Source organism: Lonchura striata, chromosome 20 (assembly GCF_046129695.1).
Source record: "Lonchura striata isolate bLonStr1 chromosome 20, bLonStr1.mat, whole genome shotgun sequence".
NCBI lineage: Eukaryota > Metazoa > Chordata > Aves > Passeriformes > Estrildidae > Lonchura > Lonchura striata.
The window spans coordinates 7,689,128-7,715,558 of NC_134622.1; the positions used below are offsets into that span (position 1 = coordinate 7,689,128).

Below are 26,431 nucleotides of genomic sequence, written 5' to 3' on the forward strand. Positions count from 1 at the left end.
CACCCGCGGGGGCCGGGCCCGACGCCCCTCCGGGGGCGCCTCCCCCCGCGGGGCCGCCGCCCCTTGCCCCGCTCCTCCTCCTCCTTCTCCTCCTCCTCCTCCTCCTCCTCCTCCGCGGGGGGCCGACCGGCGCTCCCAGCCCGGCTGCGGCGGAGGGTAAGGCAGGCAGCGCGGCGGGGGGCTCGGCCGGGGCGGCCCCGGGAGGGTGCGGGAGGAGGTGGGTGGCGGGGGCGGCCCGGTGGGGCCGGCGCCTCCCCCGCCGCGCTCTGCGGCAGTGCCGCAGGGTCGGGGCCGCCGCCGCCGAGCCCCGGCGGGGGAGCGGGCGGCGAAATGGCGCTTCCCGCGGAGGGGCGGCCGCGGGCGGAGGGGTGTTCCCCGCTGTCAGGGGCCGCCGGAGGCCCAGGGCTGGGGCCGGGGCCGGCCCCGCGGCCAGGCGTGCCCAGCGCCGCGGCCCTTTTTGTCTGCGGCTCCCCCGGGGGCTCCGCCGGCCGAGCCCCGACCCCAGAGGGGCTTTGGGGTCCCTCGGAGACCCGCGCGGATTTATGCCCTTTTATTTTTTTCATACCTTTTTTTTTTTTTTTTTTTTTTCCTCCCTCCTCCATGCCCCTCGCTCCTCCCCAAGCGGTGAGTTTTCAGTGTATATACCATTTTGTTCGGTGCTGGTGTGGGATTTGGCTGAAAGTGACCTATTTTAAAGACCTTTTATTGCTTTCCCCTCAGCAATGCATGTTGCGGCCGATTCCGTTACCCAAATAGCGTTTCCCAACCATTTTAATTTGTCAGATTAAAACATCTCATGGAGGCTGGATTTCTGTAACCAGCGTGTGGGTATGTCGTTAGAAATACCTCTCACCCTGCTTTGCTGCAAGCATCTTTGGAGCATCAGAGTTGACCTTTGTCACTGTGAAAGCAGAAATAAATACCAAGGCGATACCTGGGAGATGCAGTTGTACCATTGTGTTGGGCGCGGTACAAGAAATGGGGTGGGGGGAAGAGAATCAGAGATTAAAATGGTTGTTGTCAAATGTAGATCTTTACATGCCTTCGGAAAAAAATATGACAGATCGGTAACAGCCCTGAGGACTTCTAATATATTTTCTTAGAAAAACGTTTCATGTTTATCATGCTTGTCTCTGCTGCTTATCATGGTACGGAGTATTTCATTAGGTGGCATTTTAGTGGCTCTGTTGGTTAAATAGCAGTTGCATTAACTAGTTGAACAAATTGTGTCCTTCACCTTTGACTATTGCATTTTGAGAGCCGTTACAGCAGTGTGCCCATGCATGCCAAGGGCGGATTAATAAGATGTTACCTAAAGGTTTGGATGTTATTGATTCCTTACTATTAATGCTATTTATAGTGCATCTGACATGGCTCTTGTTTTATGTATTTGGATAAAGGTTATCTGCTTGGAATGCTTCAGATGAAACGTTTCAAAAATACCACCCCAAATATATATATATTTATATATATATATATATATATATATTTGAACAATATAGTTCAGATTCATAGTGTCTGAAAAACAGCTTTAGGAGATAGCACATAATATTGAAAACTGTGAAAAACAGATAAATTTTGACACTAGGGAAGGTTTGTTTTCATATTTCAGGATTACAGAATAACAACTTCTGTTGCAATAAATACAGGTTTTGGTGTGCTTTTCTTGAGCTTATATTTTCCTTGCCTTTGTGCCTCCTCATAGTTAGTGTGCCATAGTTTCTGCTGCTTATGTCCAAGGGCAAACCTAATCAACGTTTGGCTTGAGCCTTCATATTAGGTTCTCCACAACATTGGCCTAGTTCTGACTGGTATGTTTGCCATTTTTAGGACTCCTCTTCCTTTTATCCATAGGCTGAAATACATTGATAAACTTGAACCTCAGTTTGTCCTTTGAATTTGAGAGAATGTTTTTCTCCTCTGTTAACAATATCTCAGTGAAGAGAAGGTGGTTCTGATAGAACAGCCCAACTTTAAGTTTAATCCTGCTGAAATACAACTACCTGAAGTAAAAACTCTTTGGATAGTTGGATATTACTTTTCTTTTTAAGTAGACTGAATTAATTGTTCCCTGTACAGGACCAGATGTTGGCACTAAAATTATGTACAGATAAGGTGGCTTAGGCCTCAAATTAGTCTATTTGAAAAAGTTATCTATGTTCTGCTGTTAAATTCTGGTGTAAGGTAAACTGAAGAACTTTAAATGTTTACTTCCAGCTAAATAACATTTCCAATTGTGCAGTTTTCATCTCTAGTTCTATTCCCCAGTTCTTGTCTCCAGAATAACACGTTTTTAATGACTAGTAGGACAGTCTCAGGTTTTATGTGTGGTGAGATTCATTAGAAGAGAAGCAAATATCCCACTAATAATTACATCTTCAGATGTATCCTAGTAGTGGATTTCCTGTAATGAGGATGTTTTGTAGAGAACAATAGATATGGCAGCAATTTCAGAGATTTGTTTTAAAGATGTTGTAGGTAGCTGACTCTGCAGTAGTGAGTTCCACTTCGACACAACCCTTGCATACTCAACAGAACTTCAGGTGGTTTCCAGGTACTTGGTTTTCAGGTGTAATTTCCTTTCTAGCAAAGACAGACTGGATATCTGGATATACTGCTGCTGTTGTGTCTCATGTCTGTCACTTCTGCAAGGATATACTTCTGATCTAACTTAGTAGGGAGTAAGGTCATTTGCAAAATATGCCTCATAGAAGTTTTTTTGATGGTACAGGTATTTTGTCAAGTGAGAAGATAATTAGGGTTGATCTGGCTTTCTTTGTGATCCAGAAGTGGTGAGGAAGCTACGGTAAATACCACTTGTCTTATTCCATTCTCAGTGTGTTTTGGAGAACACTCCCATAATCACTAAGATCCTATCTTAGAAGCATTTTCTGTTGTGTTCCTGTTCATATTAAAATCATGTGAACAACCTACTGTTAGGTTGAAGTGCATACTAAAAATTATAGAAATCTTTGGTGTTACCAGGGCTGAGCCACGCTCTTGTCTTCTGAATGGCAGTGGTGCTGGGTGGCCATTACCTTTTTCCTGTTCAAGTATGCTTTGTGGTGTCAAAGATTTTACTTTTATTTCCTTTTGTGAACCTGGACAAAGGGAAGAGCTGAACTTCAACCCTGGACTGGAGTCATGTCTGAACTGGAAAGTTTCCTGGGTCTGACAGCAAGGTTTCAGTCCTGTCCTCTTCTGGTTAACCATGCTTGGGACAAGCTTGCCTGTAACAGCACAGAGTAGGGTGATTTAATACTCTCTGAGACCCAGATCTCTCTTCTATAATATTGAGTGTGTCCTACTCTTCTCCACAAAGTGCTCATTCTGGATGGACTCAGTGCAGGATGAAGCCCTGGTATGGCGGCCTGGTGCTCTCTGGCAAGTTCCTGTTTCGCTGGAAGTTGACTGAGGTGTGCAGTCCTGTCCTCCACCTGCTTCTCCAAGTGTCATTCCATTGGCTGTGGTCGTTGATCCTGCACCAGCAGAAAGCTAACCTAAGGAATAATACAGTTTTGTGTCAGCTTGGTGATCTGAAATGGCTCAGTGCACAGTGAGGTGAGGTTAGAGACACCCCCGGGGATTGGGCTGCACCACCACAGCCAGCAATGAGGTTTAAAGACAGAGGTGGCTGGTGGCACTTTTTGCTAAACTTGTAGTGGTTAGGTTTCAGGATTCTTTGTTTTTACTGTCCTTTAACATGCTGAAGCATTGGTGATTATACATTGATTTCTCTGTGGAGAAGAGACTGAAAAAAATTCAATGGACAAAGGGTCAGAAAATCACTAATCCCTTCATGTGAAGTTCCAGAGGGAGAGTCCTTCCTGTTAAAAAATTTAAAATATAAAAACATGAAATCAGAGGTGAAATGAAAGTGTCTGAGGGGAAGAAGTGTGCAGAAAATAGTAGGAAAAGATAGAGAGCTGTTTAAAAGCAGAGTTGGCTTTTACACACTATTCCTTCCTCTTTGCCTAAGTGCTCATTTACAGTACAGAACATGGAGGAGAGAATACTTTCAGAAGGCCCTTAGAAACACAATGGACATTAGCCAGCACAGTGGGGGCTCCAAACGTGGTTTTTAAAGCAATTTTAGAACAAATACTTGGTGGTCATCGGAATTACAGTATTTTTTTAATTGTGAAAAGGAAGCCATTAGGAACTTCTAACACTTGATCAGAAATCAGTGCATTATTACTCTTGATTTTTTTTTCACATTCTGCTAAATCTTTGTTTCTTTGCCAGAAGAAAAGGCAAGGTAGCCACTGTATAAACAAAACATGAAATTGCCAAAGCAGCAGTAAGTTTTGTCTAAACAGAGGAGTTTCTCCAGTTTAATCAGAGCTTGCTGAGGACATATCTACAGCATTAGTTACACACCTATAGCTTGGAGGTGAGGTTTTCTTTCTCTTAGGGGTTGATGAAGACAGTCCAACATGAGTTAGAATGATGATGACTTCTTAATACAATTGGACAGTAGCTCGTAGTTTTGCCTGCTGTATTGCTTGGCTGGAAGGAATTTTAATTTTTCTTTAGAGGTCAGGATGGGGTGACAGCATGAGATTTACATATTGAGTATTGTCCTTAGGAAGGAAAAGGCTTGAAATGTTTTGTTTGGGGGAAAAGTTAGATTTTGAGGAAAAAAAGTAAAAGTCACAGAACTCTGAAGCTGGCAGGCTCTTTAGTTTTCTGTGCCTGTGATCTTCCAATGACCCTTATTACACCCCTGGCTACAGCCATACAAATATTTTCTTTAGAGTGAGATGTAATTTTATAAAAACAGTTTTCTCCTACAATCATTGAGTTCAGCATGTTTACAGGGCAGCTTCCTATCAGAATGTGGAGGAACAGTGCCTATGAGTTTCGTTGGAAGCTTTTATTTCATGCCAGCTTTATCAATCCATATTTGAAAGGAAAATTTTTGGAGTTTACTGTTAATCTCAGAAATTTTTGCTAGCGCTTTAGACTGAAAGCCAATATATGTATTGCACTTGATTTCTTAAAATGTGAATAAAGTTGCTTTCAACCTTTCATTTAGTTCACCTAAACTTTAAAACTTTTTTTATTTCCCTTTAGCCTTCTGCCATTAGTTGAGCACTACTAGACACAGATTTTGAGGGCTTAGGTCCTTAGGATCTGTCCTTCCCTTTTCCTTGCTGGTTCAGCTTCAGTTCATTCCAGTCTGGCTGATTTCTAATGCTTAGAAAGCTTTGGGGTCCAGGAGCATGGGAAAGAGGAATATACAAGTGCAATATGTTGAAAGTGTAGGGATCATTTTTTATAACACTTCTGGCTTGCTCCCCATCCATGTGTTCAATCTGTTTTCAAGCACCCAGAATCCTTCCTCTTCCCTGACATTCCACTGCTCAAGGGCAGTAACAGACCCATGAGCCCAAGCCCAGAGAAGAAATGTACTGAGATTTCTTGGAAAGAATCCCATGTGCTATTGCACATGTTTGTTATTTTTGCCTCCTTCTCCATTCTTAATATGCAATCCTCATTTCCCACCTCAGTCCCCTTTTAATTGGTGACTGTCCCTCCCTCCCCAGCTGAGATGAGAGGTTATTTTTGCTAGTGCTGTTTCTCAAATAGGCCACGGGTATCCAGTAAGTAGTGCAGTAGCTTTCTCCATCAGTTATTAGGATTTCTCAAGCTGTGTCCCGGTGGCAGTGCAACATGTTTCTCCTTTAGTTCTGGCTTGCAGTTGTCACTAACATTAACTCCTCCCAGTTCCCACTTCCTTGTAACCCAATCTGAATAAAGATCATGGGATTTGAATGTGCCTTGCTTTGCTGCTGCTGCTCTGAATGTTTGGGTTGTCTCTGTGTTCTTTGTAAACTGTGATCTTCTTTTTGGCTTTGCCTGTTTCAAGGAGCAGTTGACAGTTGTTAAAATCAGTTCTGGGCCAGCTGTGATTTGATGCGATTAAACTGTGTTAAATGTGTTCCAGAACTGTTTCCTGGCCTAGATAGCAAACTAGTTAAACCCTGGGTTTGGAATCTATTTTGGTATGATTTCGCCCTGTACCCCTAGGTAAGCTGTGTCCCTCTTTGAGGGTCAAACAGAACACAGGGTCTGTGCACAGCACATGATCTTCTGCCTTTAATCATCACTCTCCTATGTCTCCTTGGGCTTTCTAAATTAGTCTTTGCATATTGAAGTCTTGTTTTGAGAATTATGTGCAGGACTGACTGCAGTAGTGTGGTTTTGCCACCCCTAAAGACTAAGGTGCAGTGATCTGATTTTCGCTGGCATCAGCTGAGCTGGTACAAACCCCCCTTTATACTTGCTTGGTACGTCCGGGTATGCAGCCAAGGCTCTTAGATTGGGGTTTTTATGAAGGCTTGCAACTTAACTTTAAAAAGAGGGTAACCTTGGCCTTGACAAAAATTCCTGCTGTCTCCTAGAAGTGCATGTCAGAGTTGGGAAGGAAATAATGATACATTTCAGAGGCAGTGCCTTGCAAAGAATGCCAAGCTCCATTTTTATTATGGGTTAATTGCCATACAGGCAAACCCTGAACTCTTACCTGTGTTTTTGGCTTAATTTTCCCTCTTCCCTTTCCACACAAACCCCCCTCAACACATGCTTTGAAGTGTTTAAAACTAGGTTAGTCTCTGGCTGGAGGTGTGTGGTAGAACCTCCTTTTAATTCTTGCTGGGACCTGCCCGTTTTGCAGCAAGAATGCAGGCGAACCCATCTGAATGCTGATCATCTGTCCTTTGTAAGTGATGGAAGGTTATTTTTCCCTTCATTTGAAACAATACATGGGCAAGAAAATCGAAGAGCATCTCCATTCTAGAAGCCACCTTGAGTGGCTGGATCTGTGCAAGCTGGAGTGCTCATGGAGGTGGGAGAAGAGGGCTTAGTGAGGATGCTGGGGCTGAATTTAGGTGATTGCATGACAATCATTGGAGATATTTCCTTCTCCTGTTCTCAGAAGTTGTTGCTGTCAGCTGCTAGTTCAGTAGTTGACCACATTCTTAGCAGATCAGCCTACACATATGTCCTGAACTGACCAGAGAATTCAACATTTCATTGCTGATTGGAAGGACAGAGCACAGGGAGCCAAACACTAAGATAATCTGTACTTAAGAAGACGTCTGAATACATGGTTTTTTATCCAAAATAAAATGTTATGGAAGAAGGAAGTCTTCATCCTTACCTTTGCTTTGATTTCATTACAATACTGATGATGTAAATTTATTTGCAAAAACAAGACTGGGCAAAAGATTTGTTCCTGATTTGACAATAACATGCAGAGTGCTTTGAATACTAGACTAACGTGAAAATAGTTTACTTATAAAGTACATGTTTTACCATCAGTAGCTCATAATTAGTCACAAAAACATAAAGAACATATAAAGAATTGTTTGCTACTTTATTGAATAAAAATTTGACATGGAATTTTTGATGCCCAGTTATAAAAAATATTTTTAAACACCCCTAAATTTTCCCAAATATTTTAGTGCTTTTTCTTGTATGACCCTTATATGCTGGAAATACTAATTAGCACATTATTTTAAGTCTCTTATGTTTTCCTCATTGTTGGAATTGGTAATTGTGGACCACTGTGCAGGTGGGCCATCACATTGGGCTCTGGAGTTTCTCCACAGTGGCTGGGCCAGCACCAGGGTGTGTGATTCTCATTTGAACAGTCTTCCCATTGCTGTGGGAATCTCTGGAACTGAAAATTAATTACTCTAGTGACTATAAATTGGTATAATCACAATGTTTTTCTGTAGGTAGTACAAATATTTTATGTTTAAATAGAAATAGTTATAATTAATATTAATATGAGAAATGAAATGTTAACACACAAATAGAAATTTAAGCTACAGCAAAGAAATATTATCTTACGTATGTGATGGTTTTATACTTTTCTCTGAATTAGCAGGATAATAATAGTAATTCTGTGCTCTGAATTTCATCCACAAATCTCAAGATATTTCAAATGGATGATAAAGGCATATTTTCCACATTTATGAGGTGGGGATGTGGAAGTGCAGGTGGAGAAATGAGTAATTTGCTCAGCATGGCTGGTGGTGATGGGATAGAAGAAGTTGTCTCCTTGGTTTGCATCAGCACCTCCCAGGTTGTAGGTGGGAGCAGCAGTGCAGGAGATGTGGAGTGTGGTGGAGTACCTCAAAGTTCAGCAGTGCCTCTGTCTCAGATCTCCCTCTGAAAGTCTGCCTGAGCTGCTGAAAATGCAGGGGATGGGGTTTCTTGTTCCATCATAGGAGCACTGTGTAGGTTTTTCTTACCATAATGGCAATTTAATGCTGGTCGTGAATAAGCTGGCTAAAGTTTGAAATTTTTAATATTCTTTGTTATTATGATGTGACTTTTTGCTGATTTTTATCTTTACATAAATCTGAAAAGGGCTTTTAATGCATTGTAAATCAGTCCATGAACTTGATGACCAACAAATTAAGTTTTTTCATTTTTGGAAGTCAGTTGTGCACAGGGATAACTGGCTACTGCCCATCTAAGTATAAAATATTCCTGTGCATATAAAATTGAAAGGTTTGGGTATTGTCTGGACATTTTTATGGAGATCTGTGGAGACGGAGTGTATCTTTTCACCCTGTTTGTGCAGTCTCTGCTGCAGCTGAATCTCACCTTTTCTTCAGGGTCTAGTTATTGTGTAATGCAAATGCACACTGCTGTAAAAAGCTGAAAGGGCTTTCACCTGATGCCCTGGGAAGGAAGAGGAGCTTCCAGCCCCTGTGCCTGTTGGGAATCCATAAGCATTGCAGAGTGTGCCATTGCTCAGCTTATCACCAGTAACTTTATCTGTTCTAGATTCTACTGTATCTGTCTTTGCAGTGTGGGAATTCATTTAAGGCATATCTATGAGTAAAATAGCTGGAGCTTACCTGGAAATAATATGAAGAATTTTGTTGCTTCAGTCATTCTTTTAAAACTAGAATAACCCCCAAAAAGCATTAAAACCTTGAAGCCTGAGTACCTGTGTGAAAGTGGGACCTTGTTTTTCTGAGGGATTTTTGTTCCGTGTTGCCACAGACATGGAGTGTGAAATTTAGCAAGTTTTCTCCAAAAGCTGCTTTCAGCTTTGAAACTAATGTTACCTGTGCTGGTTTGAAGTAGTTCATACTTGTTTATTATGCCTGTTGCAAAATCTACCTACCTATTTACATAGGTGTTGGGGAAGCAAGGATGATATGGAGCAGCATGAGTGGAAGGAGAGGATGGTGTGAGTTGTGATTCTACTTGTCTGCTTATTTTCTGGTTTGGAGGCAGTGAGCACCTGCTGATTTAGGGGTTTTCTGTATGTGATTTCTTGCCTGTGATTAACATTTCTAAGGACATGACACATACGGTCTCACCACTTAAATACATTCTGTAAATATGTAAACAGAAAATTACAGAGATGGTCATTGTCCGACTGTCCTGACTGGTCTCCAGAGTCAACCCAACAGGACCCAGCACGCTCCATTGTGCCTATCCAAGACAACAGAGCTCAGACTTCAAACTTAGAAGCAGAATTCCATCTTGGATTGGAGTTACCACCTGTTTTTGATGCTTCCTTAGAAGCAGTTGCTTGTTTCATTTTTTTTTCCTATTAATTGCTGGGGCAGGAGATTGAGATCTTCAGATAGACACTGGAATGTACTTTACTGTTTTGCTGTTGGAAGTCAAATTCTATAGAAAACATCAGCTGCTTTACAGAAATCTAATTGCATTTGATCTGAAATCATCCATTTGTTAATCAGAAATCAGCCATTGTTGTGAGAGGATTTCTCAGGGTGGGCAATCACAGAATGTTCTGAGTTGAAAGGGACCCACAAGGATCATCAAAGTCCAACTCCTGTGCCCCAGAGAATCCCACCATGTGCCTGAGATCTTTGTTTTAACACTTCTTGAACTCTCTACCTGTGATTGCTTCCCTGGAGAGCTTGTTCCAGTGCCCAGACACCCTCTGGATGAAGAACCTTTTCTTAGTATTTAATGTACAATAATAACATGACATTTGAGTTCTGGGGAGGAATGTGAGATTCTCTGTGAGGGCATATTTAAAAAATATTTTTGGATACAAAATTTGAGAATAACCCCTGGTTAACTGATGTTCCTGTTGGAGCATTGTTCCTATGTTAATAGCAAATCTAGGTTTGTTTTGCTGCTTTGAGAAATTATTGGTGTTCTATCTGAACTGAGCTTGTACGTAAGGTAGAGCTGGCAGTCTTAGTTTCATGTTCAATTACCAAAAAATCACAGCAAAAGCAATCAAATGCTCTGTCACCATTGTGCTGTTCAGTAGGTATAAGTTGAACCATGTGTCCACTGAATATTTAGTAACTTTCACTTCTGTAATTCTCTTTGTTTCTTTCCTACTTTTTGTTGTTGTTGTGAAAATTATGTCATAAATAGGTAGAAGCAAGGAGAGTGGTCATGTGCTGTCTAGTTTGGTGTCTTAAATGGAGATTTTCTTCCAAGATTTGGCAGATATTTCTCACTTAAAACTTGTTATTTCTGAGCTTGCCAATCATGTCAGTGTGTTGGGTTCAGGTATTACATGAAGGGTAAATCTCCTTGTGACTTGGAGCAGTGAGTTCACGTGTTCTGGCAAGGGCCTTTCCTGAGTTTTAATAAATACAGACAAGGCATGAACACCTTTTCACCACAAGAGGTGTGTTTTTATCCTGTGCAGGTGCTGCACTCTGCATGCATGCACACCTAGCAGTTCCTGGTGCAGCATGGCTCCTTGCTCTGCAGGAAGGATGCTGCTCAGAATACCTGCCTCATACAGAAAAAATAACTTATAAAGTATTCCAGAAAGAGCAGCTTCCAATTTAGTGAGCGACTTAAAACATGCTGTACTTTGCTTTATTTCACCATGGTGAAAGCCACTTGCCTGTGTAACTCCTAATCAACAATAAAACATGTATAAACAGGCAGAAAACAATATAGTGTTCAAGGCATCTCTAGAGGGGAGCAGTAGCTAAACACTTTTTTACTTGATTTTGCCTGGTCTGGAAAGGAGCAGGACTGCCCCTTCCCCATTTTCATGGGCTGCTCACATGGGCCAGGGGTCTGAAGGAAATATTTGGTTACCCTCAGGCCCACTGAGTTTGAATTATCCAGAAGGCACCAGCCAGGAGCAGAGCTGGTGTTCTGAGCTCGTTTGAGGGAGAGCTGCTTCCCTCCTGTTTGGGTTTTTATTTTTTTGTGGATGTGATGTCATCATTCTGCGAGGTCTGCGCCGCCGCGTCCTCCAGGAAAACAAAACGGGGTGACGAGACCTGAATGTCAAATGCAAAAACAAGCAGATCTGATTCTTCCTATCCTCCCTCCCCCTTTTTATTTGAAAGGAGCTTTCAAACTGACTTTATACAACAGGAATTAGCTTAATAGAAAGAGAGTGAGAGAAGCAGAGTTATTTCTTTTCATTTCTTACTATGAAGTTCTCAGAAATAACTCCTTCCTGCCTTGCTGGAGGATGGGATGTATGTTTTGTGCCAGATGCAAATATAGAGGCACTTTATGAATATCCAAATAGTCCTTGTTTCAGAGATCTTTTATCTTTTAATATGATCTTTCTCTGTTTTTGATTATTTTGTAGATATTTAAATGAGCACTGCACTGTGTCTTCTTACCATGCTTATGTGAATTTCTGTCGGGGAACTGTTTGTGTAGATATCAAGGTAGTACTAGCAGCAGCCTTCCACCAAGATTACTTTTGGGCCCTGGCCAGGGTCAGGGGAGCAGCCAAAACCAACTGCTGGGCTGATATAACCAGGATGATTTTTATTCAAGCCTTTGGAATTATATTAATATAAGAATGTATTGGAATTTTTCCTTCTTTCTGGGAGGCCTTTTGTGGCCTGGCAGCAGTTGGCTCTCATGCAGCTTGTTAGCATACTGAGCAATACAGTTCCTGTAAACATGGATAGGTTTATTCTTTTTCAGGCTAGAGCTTTAGATATTCTCTCATTCAGAATGACTTTGCAAAATAACCTGCAGAGAGGAATTTTGAGGCTTTTGGAGGCTCTAAACTGAGTATTGATAGAGGTTGGGCTGGTGATCTCTGAGAAGCTGTCCAGATGTAGTAGGAACTTCTGGGCAGTGAGCAACACTGGAGCTGATATTTTGTGCCCTTTTATGTTCAAGAACCTTAATTATTTCTTGGTTGTTCTTTATAGGTTGTGTCCAAAAAGTAAATAGTGTTTTCTGGTATGTCCTGTTGAGCTCTCAGTAGCTCCCTGTCCAGCTGGGCTGCTCGGGTGTACTGCATGCATTATGAGGGAGCAGTTTTTGCTTTTTGCTGGTTGGGTTGTTAGGGATGTATCTGCCCAAGGTATCAGGAGGTTGTCCTACTTTCCCAGTTCAAAAATCCAAGATTGTTAGAATTTATAAAATGGACACCTGATGTTCCCTTTGTTTATTAGCCAACAGGAACAGTCAGAAAATAGCTCTTCTTCTAATACAGCAATTGTTGCTTGAAACTTTGCAGTGGGTTTTTTTCCCCTTATTTGTCTGTTCCTACTGACAAACAAAAGGCATAATCCATTATTCCCAACTGCTGAAAGAGGCTTCAAATTGCCAGGTATGAAATTATGCTGCTTGTTCCGTTACCAGTAGGAAATGGCATGTGAGATGTTTCAAAACCTACAAAGGAGAAAGTTCTTTGTATGTGTGAATTTAGTATTCACAAAAGGTGTCAGATTGACAGCCATGGAGATTGTGGAGATCGGAATTTTATTTATCCCCAGAGAAGGTGCAGTGCAGACTGCAGTAGTGCAAAAAATTCCTGTATTATTCTGCTGTTCCACCTTACCTGTGCCCTTCACAGGCAACCTCTTGGGGTGAGGAGCTCCTCCTTTCTCTGCACCCCTTCAGGGAGCTGGTTGACAAAAGGATGTGAGGGTGGTTTTTTTGTATGTGATGTGGGTGCTTGTCTCCTGAAATCTAAACAGATGTGGAAGGAATTTGATAACATCTACCTCTAAACAGCCGCTGGAGCAGAGACAACCTTTGCCCCCCATGTTCTCTGACTGGAGGCAGGAGATGTTAGTGGTCATGATTCTGTTATTCACCAACTCAGCTGTTCTTCTGCAAAGATTTATCACTCTAGTATTGAAACTCTAATGCAGCCAACTTCTTCTGCTTTGTCTAAAAACATTTGATAAATTCTCCAGGGGAATGGGAGGTTCTCTAGGAGGTGTCAAGTAAGAGGAGTGTGGTGTGAGTTGTCAATTTGCCAAAATGAAAATGGAGAAAGAATATCAAACCCCAAACAAACATAAACCAAACACCACAACAAACCAGCAGGTGACCGATATCTGAAAATTTCTAACACCTCTCTGGCAAAATCCCTTGTACCACTGCTCTCTTGGAACTGTTCTTGTGACTGTCCTTGTTCCCTGATGCTTTGTTTCTTCATGTCTTGCTAGAGCCAGGCCACTCCTGTCACATAATTGCAGACCATTTTAAGGAGGCCCTTCAGACCATAGAGCTCAGTCCTGCTCCAGCTGTGCTGTGTGGTAGTAGCTTTAATCATCTCCAGCTCCCATCCTTCATTGGATGGCATGATTGTGTAGCTTTGAGCAGCGTGGTTTAGCTTGGACAGAATCACTGATTGCCTTCAGATCAGCCAGCGTGTCTGTCCAGCATGGCCCAGGCCAGGCCACAGCCTTCTAGCCCACTCCCTGCCAGCAGGAATGCTTAAAGAGAGAAATAAGATCAGTTTAATTGGCCTTTTGTTTGCAATGCTACTCCTTTATGTCTCCTGAAGATCAGTTCAGTCTTGGAAAAGTGACCTGTTGGAAGCTCCCTGCCTCACTTCCTTAAAAAGCTGAGGCCAAAGTCCTTGAAACAGGCAAGACAACCTTGTTTTGAGGAAGTCCAAGTGTGAGAGCTGGTTCCACCATATCTCAATTAACCTTCTGTTTAAATGCATAGAAAATAGTTTTGTCCATTGACTGAAGCAGTCAAATTATTGTTCCCCTTAGTTAAAGGGTAGGAGTGGAAATGGTTGCTAATTATTTCTTTTTCATTCATTTGCTTTTGTGAATGATTGCTGAGAACAGTTGGATTAAGTGGCTTTATGTGTGAGCACACAAAGAACCTGTGAAATATAGAGGTGTTTGGATTTGTGCTGTTGAAATAGACCAATTTCTGATTACAGTTTTCTGTCAAATTTAGGATGGATGTGTTTCTACATGAGCTGAAATTGCCATCCCAGCCTTAAAATGTTGTAGCACTTAGCAGATACATACAAGTGGCTTAAGCTCTTTCCTCCTCTGTTCAGACCAAAAAAAAGTGCTGCATTTTTTACTTGAGGGCTGAAGAGTTGGTGTACCAGAGAAAAAATTTTTAAAATACTTATAGTAAGAGTTAACCCAGGTAGAATGAATCTTGGGCATTAAACCTGCTTTGTGGGCTGTGTTTATGAATTGTTGTTCCAAGTATTTGCTTCAGGTGCAGATATTGACCTACCTCTTTCATCCCTTGTGTTCAGGACAGTTAGTAATACTGCCAAACCAGAAAAGATACAAATAATTTTTTTTAAAGCATGTTCTTGGAGAAAAGATGTAGTCATTTACCTTCTGTGTGTGCACTTTTTCTCTAGTGGAGAGGCAGTCATGCACAAGGATGTCTAAATCCATGGTTTGATGGACTTTTTAGGAAGCCTGTAAGGAGAGATGTGCTGAATGTGCTGGGTGTGTTCAACTGCAGTGGATTCAACTCCTGACTCCACAGTGCTTGCAGGTGCTGGTGTTCAGGGAAAACAACAGCACTTAAGCATTCTGTGCATGTGTCCTCCTCCTAGCAATATATTTATGTGAATAAAATAATACTATAGGCAGGTAAAGTATAAAGGTTAATTTGTTTATTTAAGTTCCATCAAGATGGAGACTGTATTTGCCAAGCACTTCCTTAAATGGGGGCATATTCCCTAGTGGGATCCATCTTTGCAGTGCAGTGGCAATAAGAGGGTGAACCAGCACTGAGTGTTTTTTTTTTGCTGAGGCATTTTGCAGCTCCTAGTGCTGGAGCAGGCAGTGATCCCTGGAGAGCAGCAGAAGATGCTCCAGCCCTGGACTCTGAGAGGTCAGAAGGACTTTTTCCTGCAAGAGAGGCTCCTCTTGTTTCCAGTTCCTGGACTGTCAGGAATCTGTCCTGTGTTCAGTGAATCATTCCTGGAGAGCACTCAGGCAGTGTGGAGGAGGAAAATGCCTAGTGTGAATGCAGGAGGTATAAAAGTCAGATGAGAGGGGAGAGATAAGAATATGTCAGGACAGAGTACAGTGAAACTGGGACTGCAGAGGGGTCAGAGAGAAAGGAGCTGGAGCTGATGGAGAACTGGAGCTGCAGGTTTGCAGGAGAGGTGACTTGGGAGCCTGGGAGATGGGGAGGGAGGCAGCAAAAGAAGATGGGTTGGCAAGGGAGATGGCAGTCTGAATTCTGACACTTTCTAATTTTGGAATGCTTGCCTTTGTAACCTTAATAATTTTGTTCTAATACACCAGATACAAAAATTGCATTATATGTTCTGAGGAATTTGGTTACTATGGTAATGGGTATATAAGTACATAAGAGATGAGATGTCAGCAGTCAGAACAGCTGTAATGTAGCACGCAAACCTGTGACTACCAGAATTTGGGAAGCAGGCCCTTACAAACTTCTCCTGCTTCAGTATCATTTCTCACTGCCAGGATGTGTTCCTGTGTGAATGTGGCATCAGAGCCTCTACAACAAATCTTGCGGGGCTTTGGAATTTCAGCAGACATGCCCAAAAATTCTGGGTAGACAGACCACGTACCTCCTTTCTGTGGCAGGATGGGGAGGTCTCTGTTCCCACCCAGCTGCTGGAAATACAGGACAGATACTGGCTGGACAGACCATGAGCATGTGGGGTGGGAGCAGGCTGCTGCTGCCCTCTGCTCTGGCTCCTGTCTCCCTCCTTGCTCAAAGGCCAGGACTGGCTGAACCATGGATGTGGGACTCATTCCCACCATCACACAACCAGCTTTCCCCTCCCCACTGCTGGTGCCTTGTCTAGGTGGATTTGGGGCAGTGCAGCTGGCACCTGGTAAAGTCTGTGCCAGAACTGTTGTGTTTGTTACTGCAGCTTGGTGAGGGTGAGGTCTTGCCCAGCCATAGCAGCTGGGGAAGGTGATGGGGGAGCAAGAACATCCTTGGGAGTGTCATACAGGAATGTGGGGCAGCTGTTGACACAGGAGTGGAAAGGATTGTGGTTTTTGCACACTTCTGATCCCCTCCTCCATCTGCAGCAAGGATATGTTTCCCATGCCCAGCCACGTGTCTGATTGAAAAGCCATTTCTGCAGTGTTTCCCATGGTTGGGGACAGGTGGGTTATGAGGATTATCCTCAACAGGACGTGGTTGCTGGAGAGCTGATGGAACAAGCAGTGTCCAGGCTGGATGAGTACTGCAAGTACAGTCCATCCCATGGAGGTGTGGGTCAGGACACCACAGGGCACAGCGGCATGATGAGATTTCTTAAAGCCAAGCATAGTGTTAAGGTGTAAGGTCCCAGTGAGGAAATGTGAGCTGCAGGGAAGCTGCTGGTAACTTTTCAAGGTCCAGTCTTCAGACAATTTTAAGTGGTATTTTAGTCTTGATGTACATGTGAAAGGACTTTGTTAATGGAATTTGCTGTGCAGAGCTGGGGGATGTTGTCCAGAGGAGGACTGGAGTCTGTGGCAGGAATGAACGAGCTGGAGGATTTGCAGTATGGAGACCTAAATGGAATAGTGCAAAGTGAATGGTCATGCAGTAGCAAGTGTATAATAGCATACAGAATATATAAAGATACATTATCACATAAAAAGATACAAAATATCAAAATATGGTTTATTGGTTAGAAATGGAAAGATGCAAAAGACTTGAATATATCCCTTGATACCATGGTGATTTTTAAACTTTAGTGCTATATATCTAGGAGATAAACAGATGTGGAAAATGGGGGTGGAGGATTTAAAAAAAAAAAAAAATCTTCATTTGGGACAGATGTGAGGAAGGGCTGTTAAGATGGTCTGGGAAGTCAGTTCTCTCTCCTGCGTCATAAAGGGAGACAAAACTGGCTTTTTTCAGCTAACAGGCTTAAGGGGACAGTGTTCTATCTCTCCTTGTGCTGATCCCTCAGTATTGAAAAGGGACGAAAACTCTTTTAAACACTAACGCCAGTGTGGGAGAAAGAGTAAGGCAGTGTAAACATACAATAATAAACCTGTAAATCAGTCTTAATCAGTTCTTAATCTTAAATTGGTTCCTAATCAAAATAGGAGTGGGGTTCTGGAGCAGCCTTGTAATAAGAGTAGTGGTTTCAAGAAGTTCTCAGGAGTTGGTTATTATTTGATGATTGGATTCTATTATAAAGTTGCTTAAAATAGTAGGAGCAGGACTTAATTGGACCTTCAGTTTAGTGATCTTAACAATTCAATTGAGACATACTCTGTATCTCTGAGCCACAAATTGTTTTGTGTATTAGTTTAAATGAGCATTTTCCTCAAGAAAGCAGATATAACTTATCATATTAAAAGGTTATGCTTGTTATCTTAATACATTCTGTAAACTATTTTTTAAGTGAAAACCATAAAGAGAAGGGATTCAGACCTTGCAGAAACCAGTGGTGAGGCATTTCTTCTAGTAGGTAGAATAGTAAAAAAAGGGGATTTAAAATAATTTGGTTTTGTTTAGTTTTGGTTGTTTGCCTCTTCCCCTTGTTGTATGGTGGGTAGGAAATGGTTCTGCTTAATCATGTGAAGACTGGGAAAAAAAAATAACCTGAGCTGGAGTAAAGCAAATTGCCATGACTTTGGGGAATTCCAGCAGGAAAGGAGGTGCTCACAGGCTCTAGAAACGTGTGACATAATTGCTCATTAAAGCTACCCCATTTATGGGTACAGATAATCTGGTAGCACAGAATTAAGAGCTGTAAAAGGTTTTAAACTCTTTTGAAGCTGAAATATGGTTGAACCCCTTTTTGAATGTGCTTTAAGTTACAAACATAGCTAAGCAGCTATAAATCCTTGCTGCACTGCCAGTGTCTATGTGCTGCAATGGTTACTCCTAAAGAACAGAATAATGTTTCACTGGTCATCTGCTCTGACAGGGCTTCTCTGCCTGTGCCCAGTGCTGAAGGGCCATCGCATACATGCACCTTCCTAGAACCTCTCCTTATTTCCCTGCAGCCTTTCAATAAACCTTTTTTCTATTTATGATAGTAAGCCTGTATTTTATAAAATCCTATGTTAAAAGAACCGTACCTATTTCATAGCAAGGTGTGTTTTGATGGTGCTTGTTTGACCCTAGAAGAATAGCAACATCAAAATTGTCATTCAGGTTCTGATTCCTCACCTGTCTGGTCCTATCTGCTGTCCCTGGCAGTGGTGACAACGTGGGCGCTTCGGGAGCGGTGCCAGGAGCATCCAGGAATACCTTAGCTGACCTGGCTGGGGATGTTCATGTAAATGTCTGGTTTGAACAGCAGTGTTTCCATCTCCTGGGCTCAGTGCCTCACAGTCATTTCTGCAGGTTAATTTTGCTGTTTATACCTTGATTGGTTGAATTTCTTCACTCAACATGTTATAAACATGTTGCTCTTACAGTTTATGGTCTCTCCCTTTGTTTTTGAAGTCTGAGCACTTACCATGACCTTCTTATTTATGTTTTTTAACTGCTCTTACACCTTTCTGCTCAAGCTTAGTTTGTCTTTTTGGCATTTACAACTTCCTATTTCTAAGGCTTTTTTTACTGTACTTCCATTTTACTTCTATATGTGAATGAAGTATAATCTCCAGCCATGGCAAAGACTTCAAGTACTGCCAGAATTTCTGTATTATTTTTCTGATGGATTCTTCATCTTGTTTTTTAAAAAAAACCTAGTCTGACATTGTCTTTGGCATAATGATGCAATATTTTCTGCTGAGTTTTCTGCAGCAGGCTCAGCTCCTGAGTTATGTTTAGTTTAAAAGTAGATGTTTGCTTTATGGTTCTTTACTTTTTTGACCTTTAATCGCCTGTCTTATTGCTCATTCATACTCTTTTTTAAGGTTCCTCTGTACTTTTTGATGCTGTCAGTTGCCCTAAATAAAACTTGTCATGTACCTTTCCCTCCCATCCAGATCTTAAATGCAGATATTATGCTGGATTCACACATTCTCTGTGGTCACTCTGGTTGCAGGAGTCTTTTCTCTTGTTCAAAATATAATGTAATTATTATCTGACCTCTTGCTTTTTTTAGTTTCATATCAATTCAGAGGTGATGATTCTGTTCTCCACCTATGACTAATGCTCACAGTAATTTTGTGCACTTTTCCCACTTCTTTTTCAATATCCTTTTGAGTTGTTCTGTTCTTTTAATGACATATAGTCTAGTGCATAAATGGTTCGTTTTCTACTTCTTAGTGTAGCGCAGTCACCAAGTGATTAGCATGCTGCTCCCACTAATTAATAGTTCAGTTAATTCTTCTGTTCAGTTTGGCTGCAGCCGTTGTAGGGAGCTTCTGGAGCAGCTGCTGGAAGGGGACAGCAGCTGTGACAAAAGCTGTACGTCACTCTGGAGCTACGTCAGATTTTAGGGCAGCTGCTTACTCGTCCCTCTAGGTCAGTAATGTTTAATTTGAGTCTTTATGGAGGGACCAACTGTCTTGGTCTGTGACACCTTACCTTATACCCAGTTCTCTTCTTTGTGCAGGTTATTTACTTTCTCTCCTGTTCCCTTGTTCTCCTGTGTGGCTTTTTGTCAGGCTGGGTGACCGCCCGAGGCTTCTCGCTGTTGGTTTGTAAGATTGTTCCTACAGAATCTCACAGAGTTCTCATGGATTTTTTCTCTTTGTGTTTGGCTTTATTTTCTGCTACAGATTCTTCCTACTGGCATCAGTTTTGCCAGGTTTTTACTTGCTCAAATAAGAATCTGAGCTGTGGACTGGAGGGTTGGACACAGCTTCTTGCAGGAGTGGGAGTGTTCTTCTGCACTCCAGGGAATTCATTTGCAAGCTCAATTTAAACATTTTTTCTTCTTTCTTTTTTTTTTTACTGATTGACCAGAAAGACTCTGAATTGCTTTCTTTCAGGCTTCTTTTCTAAAACTATGGTGATACTGCCACTTTTTAATTACTTCTTTTCTCAAGGGTAATTATCTATGTTGTGAGCTTTAGTAGCTTATTTCTGAGTTATTTATGCTGAATCCAAAATAGCTAATTTGCTTACGTTTACTTTATTTGTTGTTCTGGGACAGAATTGCTTAAGGGTCAAGAAAAGGTTTCTTTAAACTCAAGTCCCATTAGGATATCTGACTATTTTTTCTTTATGGGCAGCTGGAGTTTCCCAGTATTTTTGCCTCTAGACTTAATTGACTCTCATCAAGTGGCCTCTTGCTAACCTCTTCCTGGCCAGTGTGCTGCCAGCACAGCATCTCCCACACTGGATTCCTTATAACATGTGCTCCTTGGTTGGAGAGATGTGGCCATGGAGAGCTGGCTGTAGGTGATGCACTCACAGAATGTTTCTTAATGTGATGCTTTACATTAATAAAGGAAGAGAGCTGGCAACAGCTGTGAACTTACTGAATTGCAAAAGAAGGGGGACAGAAGATTTCATTTCTTCCAGTTGCCTTCCTCATAGCTTTGCTAGCCTAAGGAATCACTAATTTTAGAGCTGACCTTCTTAATAAATGTACCAGAACTATCACAAGCAAAGACATCCAGGAAACGTTAGTGTTGAACATGTCAAGGAATGGTGAGCACTTGATCTCATGGGATATTCTGCTTTAAATAGTAGGGGGGGAAAAAAGCAAGATGCTTTTTTGCATTAATTTTCCTCAACTGCATTAGTATTGTTTTTCATATGTGTTGTTTAAGTCAGTAGGATCTGTGGTAGATTTGGTGTGAATGGCATTGTAAATTGCCAGTTAACAAAACTAGTATTTTCAAGAGTACAGGTAGTGTTAGGAATGTTTGTGTTTGCTTATAACTGACATATGAAACCTGTCAAAAGAGATTTAGTTTGTTCAGAATATCTTGTCTTCAACACAAGAACACACCCAGTTAGTTATCTTTTAAATTCTTAGAAAACTTGAAAGATTGTGGAAATAATTTAAAATAAATATTTACACCACTCCAGAAACACAGATCCTGGGCTTGTCAGAGAAGGTTTGGGAAATCTAACTTTCTGACCCTTTTGTTAGTGACATTCCTGGAAAGTAAACACCCAAGCAGAACAGCTCAGTGGGATCAGAAAGTGTGCTGGGATAAGTAATTCAAGGAGTTGATGATGGACATTTTAGTGTCAGAATCTTGAGAGGAAATCAAAGTAAGGCACAGAGTCTACAAGTACACGTATAAGAGAAATGCAAGCAGTGCTCGAACATAAAAGTATCTTCCTGAGGCTATTCTGTGAAAAAGTATAATGAAAGAAAAAAACAGAGGTAGAAAAGCAGAGAGAAAAAGAAAAAAAAAAACTGCAAAGAGGTTTTTCAGGATAGAGCCATTCCTCAAAAATCTTTTAAAACTAAATTGAAAAGGGAATCTTTTAGGAATGGTAGGCTTGTTCCTTGTCAGGTGAAGAAAGGAGAACTGAGTGGGGAAGAAAAGCCTGTTTGAACATAGATGCTCACACAGACAAAAAATTGCAAGAATTCACTGTAATATCCAGGTGCAGATTCATCTTATCCTTCTAATCTATTCCTTCTAGAAATACCTAGGTGAGGGAATGTGAAAGATGAAGGGGACAGCATTTCATGCCTGTTCTTTGCTGAACTCCTATGGAGAAGGATCTCTGTTCCTGTGCAGGAAGCAGAACTTTGTTACAGAGATGCACATAGGGTTTAGTGCCCTTGCTGCTGTAAGGCATGGTGAAGTGCCATGCTGCTGCAAGGATGGAAGTATGGAAGTGTCCAGCATGGCTCTAAGATCTCACCTGCTTCAGGCTTTGGCAGCAGAATGGTCTCCTCACTTGGAGATGAAATGATTCTGTCTTTTCCCTTCCCCTGGAGACTGGCAGAAAGGAGAATCTCATGTACATGAGCTTGGAGTGAAAACCAATGGGGAAAAGAATCTCAGTGGGGCTTCCCATGCTCCACAGGTACCTTCCACAATCCAGTTTACTCATCCCATTCCAGGTGGTTTTGTTCTGCTTGTAGTTGGCATTATTTTAGGGTGATCAGTTTGGTGACAGCTTTTGGATATTTTTCTGAGTATTTAACATTTTTCTAACAGTTTCGTGTAGAATGTCATTCATCTGCACCTCTCTTTTCCTTAATGACTGACAGCCCTGGTGGATCCAGTATAGAGAACAAGTGTACTGAAAAGAATGATTTTAAAATCATTAAGAGAAAGGCAAGTTCATTACTTTGTCAGCATTTTTTTGTCTGAGCTGCAGCTCACGACTAAGTGGTAAAAGTTAAGTTAGCTGGATCCCATGGGGGATGTTCCTCAGTGCCCTTTGTCCCCTTTGCAGGCCATGAGAGAAGTTAAATGCCCCTTGCTGCATCTCCAGCCTTTTCTTGTTTCATTACTGGGGTTTTCTGGTTTTTTGGTTTTTTTTGGTTGGTGCTGTTTGTTTGTTTGTGGGATTTTTTTTTTTCTTTTTTTTTTTTTTTTCCCTTAATTGCCACTCTAGGAAGAATTCCAAATTGCAGAACTGGGAGGAGAAAAAATAACATGTTGTTAGCTTGGTGGGAGAGGTTTAGCCAAGTGCACAAGGAGTCTGTGATACAGGGTTTTGCATGAGTCAAGGAACTACGATTCCTGTCTGTTCTGGGAGGTTTGAGGTGCTGATGGACCTTCCATTGTGACAGTCACTGGAACACAACTGTCTTGATGCCATCTGCCTGGGGTCACTGAGGGTGGACAGGAAGCTGATTCTTAGCTATTCAAGGAAACAACCACCTTCTGCTGTGAGCAGAGTAACTCCTCTTCCATGTGTTCAGAGCATGTTAAGGCCCTTGAGAATTACTCTGCTTTTGTCAGAACAGGAAAAAAAAAGGCTGACTGGGTGGAGCAGAGCCTGGGTTAAAAGAGGTTTGCAGAAATGCAAAGCAATAAAACCCAGTGTATATAGTTTTGACAAGTTTACTGGAAGGAGGAATGTGGTGCAGTGATCAGGAATGTGCTTTCCCAGGAACCATGAAGAACCTGATGAACTTGAGTCCCTCTGTGTTTGCTGAGCTATGCAGAATGATGGGTACAATCTTGAATCTGACAGTATCACACTGGCTGCAGATTCCCTGAATTTCAGAGAAGCCAGCAGAACTCTGTCTGTGCCCTTGTGGAAAGGCCCCACAACTGGCTGGCACCTGGCTTTTGGGAAAGTAAATAAAGTGATAAGACCTGTAATGGGTCATTCCTGCCCTTTATCTTTCTGGGTAAGGTAACTCCATGCATATAATTTGTCAGGCTAAAATTTTAAAGGCTGATTTAAGTGCAGATCATAAAATTAAGGCAAGGGTAAGTGGCATAATTACTGAAGTCACATATATCAGCACTGCCTGATGGTTGTTCATGTCTTCTCATGCTGGACCTTCATCATCTTTTCTGCTGTGTTCCCATGAACTGTCCAGCCCTTCCACTTCCGATTCCAGGTTAAATTCTTACTTTTCTTAGAGTGCTTTCATCTTTTTTATCTTGCAAGCTTTTATTCAGAGTTTATAGAAATGGAGAGTGATTTGTCTGCTGCTTCTAAAAGAATTTGTGCTTTCAGGTCAAGTATTCAATACTACAGAGAAACTTTAAAAATTCTTTATTTTAAGCATTCTTAAAATCTAATCATTCCTTAGGCATGCTTACCATCTAGCTCTTACTTCAGGCATAATTGCAAGTAAAAGAAAAAAATTTGAAAGTCAGTTCTTTTCAATAGTTTCAGTTTATCATATTTAGGATACTTGTGGAAATTTTCAGTGTCAGCTGGAAGCCATTCAGGAAATTTTTAATAGTGTGTTGAGAGGGTAATTTAATCTCAGCTTCATACACTCCCTGGATCTGACCCATATGCAAGTAAGAGAAAATCCCTTTTCCCATTTTTGATAGTTGCATGATGACACTCATTCCCCATCTTACTTGATGCTTGTGCATTAGATCATCCCAGAGAAAATTACACTAAGATTTAGCAACTGTTTGCACTACCAGCAATGCAGATTCTTAAGAAAATCTAAATATCATTTTCTAAATGAAGTTATATTGTGGTGGGGAGTTGTTTTTTTTTAGTGGTGTGAAGGGTGTTTTTGTTGCTTGTTTTATTACTTTGAGTAAGAAGACCTACAAAGAACCAGTAGTTTTTTGTGTTGAATATTCACTTTTTAGTCTTTGCTGTTAGTGTCAGCTGTGAAGATCATAGGGGCTGTAACTGGTCTCCTGCTTGGTTTGTTTGTTTTTAAAGTGTCATATATATTCTGTCAGGGAAAAACACACAATGTAGCTATTTTGACAGCAAAGAGAAGTTTTTATAGATGTTACTGTGCTAAGTGTATGGGATACCAGATGACTATAACATAAAACAAGATTTATGTCTGGAATTGTAAATAACTTTGTTTATAGTTCAGTAATAGAGGACAGCTTTCCTGTTGGCCTCCACAGCCATTGTGGAAGTTTGTGTGGCTCGTGTTCCCAGTGAAATGGGGAGACACGGGATGATGGATGCAGAAATCTGTTTGTTGTTTCCATTTTGTGCTCGCATGGTATTTGTTTAGCTCTGGTTCTCATATTCTTGTTGCATGTGTTAGTTCCTTGAAATGTCATTTGTAGGGACAAAGCATGCTGCTCTTCAATGCTAATCATCTACAAGCAAGTGTGTGGTGTAATTTGGTTTCTGCAAACTTTTGAACTGTCTTAAGGAACTAAAAATGCTTTATTGTATCTCATGGTTAATGTAACCAAGTACCTTTTAGTAACTGTCAGTCACTGAGTTGGTCTGAATGGGAACTGGAGCAATAGTATGGACAGGTGATAATCTTAGTGTGTGATTCCCTTCTCTTCTGCAGGGAAAGCCAAGCACATACTCTTAGTACATTGGTGTATATTACCTGAAAATGGTTATCTGTGACACTGACAGCTGTCAGAGAGTTTAGTGTAGTGTGGACAGATTTTAATTTCTCTGAGGTCTCTGTAGCATAAGGCTGAAATACACACTTTAATTATGGCAACTGACCATTTTGAACTTTGCTTGTTCTGCTCTGCAGCATCCCAGGGGATGTTAGTCACAGGGGTGGGTCTTAACTTGATCTTGAGATGACATGGCAGAGAACAGGTCTTATCCCGTCCTCATCTTCAGCTTTTCTTGTGTCAGAGGTTCAAGGGGTGTGTGTGTACCTTTTAATATAACCATGATTACAGGGATGTAACATCTTATCGATTCATAGACTTTTGTGGATGTGTGCATGCGGTTTCTGCTAACTGATAGTTGTTCAGATGAAAGTAATTTGATAAAACATTTTGGCCTGTAGTCAGTGTCATTTACACCAGTAATGGTAGCCACTAAGTGTAGTGAGTTCAGACTACTGTGTGGAAATAGAGCTGAGTCAGTCCTGTGTCTTGGTCATTCCCTGGTTTGCTTTGAATCTTTCTCATGTTCCTACAACACTTTATTGGTTAAGAGTGAAGTCCTAGTAATTGTGTTTATGCAGGCAACATTCTCTCTTCATATGAGTAACACCTAGGAAAAAATGTGGGTTTATTTTTTTCTAATTTTAGCAGCCTGCGAGGTGGCCTGTAGGTAGTCACACAAAGTCAGAGGGTGCCGTGTCCTGTTTGCAGTGCCTGTCCCTTGGCCAGAGCCAGGATCCAGCCACCTGATCTGATCTAAAGTGAGGTGATCAGTCCCATCCACTGGGAACAATTGTATTTAACAGTATAGCTGCACCAATCCAAAAAACCTGTCGTGAATTGACTGCACTGGTGGAAGAATGTAAAATACCCAAGTGCAGCTTGACTATACTTTAGAAAACCAGCTGCCTGCTGGTCTGTGATTTAATTTTCAGATTTAATTTTCAGTGCAGTTCAGTTGTAGGGTTGATTATTTTGTTTTAATCCTAAGTCTCGCCTGTATTTTTAATACAGTTAAAATAATGCAATGGCTGCTTTGTGTGCCACTTCTCCTGCTTTCCGTTTCCCCACAGAATTCAGGTGTCATTACTGCAAGGCAGGAGGCAGAGCTCTGCTGCTGGCACTGCTGGGCTTTGGCAGGCAGTGCCTGTTGTCTGGGTAAAAAGAAGAGGGAATTTAATATTGTAGCATCCATAAAAATGGGAGCATTTCATTAAGTGAGACTATGTAAAGCTTTCTTATGGATGGAATTTACATTAATGCATTTTACTGCTCCATATGAGGAGATCAAATGATAAGCAGTGTCATGTACACGTTTGCAACTATTCTGTTAAATAGATTTTAATACTTAATCGTTTTTTTTTCTCATGCATTTCAAAGCAGCAATTATTTCCAAGGATAAA

At 41.4% G+C, this 26,431-nt stretch overlaps 1 protein-coding gene across 1 annotated transcript in view; it reads left to right on the plus strand.

The window, feature by feature from the left end:
- The first annotated feature begins 21 nt into the window (after window positions 1-21).
- Window positions 22-26,431, plus strand: part of TAOK1 (TAO kinase 1) — a 69,306-nt gene continuing 42,896 nt past the window's right edge. The window contains exon 1 of the mRNA XM_021550961.3: window positions 22-156. The gene's annotated coding sequence lies outside the window, so the exon portion shown is untranslated. The remainder of the gene's footprint in view (window positions 157-26,431) is intronic.